A 1,030-nucleotide genomic window follows, 5' to 3' on the forward strand; every position below is an offset into this window, starting at 1 on the left:
AGCCAGCGCCTTAGACCACTCGGCCAACTGTCGATGAGTGCTTCAAAAATCATAGCGGAGAAGATGCGTTACACTATAGGACATGACACAAAAACGGTTTCGAACCGTTTCCGCGGAATGCGTTCTTCATCAAATCACACGAAAAGAAATTTCTAACAGCTGTAGGATTCGAACCCACGCCCTTGCGGACTGACGCCTGAAGCCAGCGCCTTAGACCACTCGGTCAAACTGTCGATGAGTGCTTCAAGATTCATAGCCGAGGTGATGCATCGCTCTGCCAAACCAGAGGACACAAAAAATGGATTGAACGGATTCTGCGAGGTGCGATGGCACAATATCGATCAAAAGGTTTTGGTCTTGCACTACCTCGCTTCTGAAAGGGTCTCGGTTCTTAATATAAGACCAGTCAGGTATATAGGCTGACAGCTGTGGGGTTCGAACCCACGCCCTTTCGGACTGGCGCCTTAAGCCAGCGCCTTAGACCACTCGGCCAAACTGTCGATGAGTGCTTCAAAAATCATAGCGGAGAAGATGCGTTACACTATAGGACATGACACAAAAACGGTTTCGAACCGTTTCCGCGGAATGCGTTCTTCATGGAATCACACGAAAAGAAATTTCTAACAGCTGTGGGATTCGAACCCACGCCCTTGCGGACTGACGCCTGAAGCCAGCGCCTTAGACCACTCGGCCAAACTGTCGATGAGTGCTTCAAGATTCATAGCCGAGGTGATGCATCGCTCTGCCAAACCAGAGGACACAAAAAATGGATTGAACGGATTCTGCGAGGTGCGATGGCACAATATCGATCAAAAGGTTTTGGTCTTGCACTACCTCGCTTCTGAAAGGGTCTCGGTTCTTAATATAAGACCAGTCAGGTATATAGACTGACAGCTGTGGGTTCGAACCCACGCCCTTTCGGACTGACGCCTGAAGCAGCGCCTTAGACACTCGGCCAAACTGTCGATGAGTGCTTCAGGATTCATAGGCCGAAGTGATGCATCGCTCTACCAAACCAGAGGACACAAAA

At 49.7% G+C, this 1,030-nt stretch overlaps 4 non-coding genes across 4 annotated transcripts; all 4 read right to left on the reverse strand.

Annotated features, from left to right (window-relative positions):
• Positions 1-153: 153 nt before the first annotated feature.
• Positions 154-233, reverse strand: Pmar_PMAR001598. Its single transcript has one exon. It is a non-coding gene; the product is annotated as a tRNA-Leu (tRNA).
• A 187-nt stretch (positions 234-420) lies between these two features.
• On the reverse strand, positions 421-500 carry Pmar_PMAR001599. The gene has a single exon. It is a non-coding gene; the product is annotated as a tRNA-Leu (tRNA).
• Positions 501-621: 121 nt separating this feature from the next.
• On the reverse strand, positions 622-701 carry Pmar_PMAR001600. The gene has a single exon. It is a non-coding gene; the product is annotated as a tRNA-Leu (tRNA).
• A 187-nt stretch (positions 702-888) lies between these two features.
• Pmar_PMAR001601 lies at positions 889-965 on the reverse strand. The gene has a single exon. It is a non-coding gene; the product is annotated as a tRNA-Leu (tRNA).
• Positions 966-1,030: the final 65 nt, after the last annotated feature.

Source organism: Perkinsus marinus (assembly GCF_000006405.1).
Source record: "Perkinsus marinus ATCC 50983 genomic scaffold scf_1104296930018, whole genome shotgun sequence".
NCBI lineage: Eukaryota > Perkinsozoa > Perkinsida > Perkinsidae > Perkinsus > Perkinsus marinus.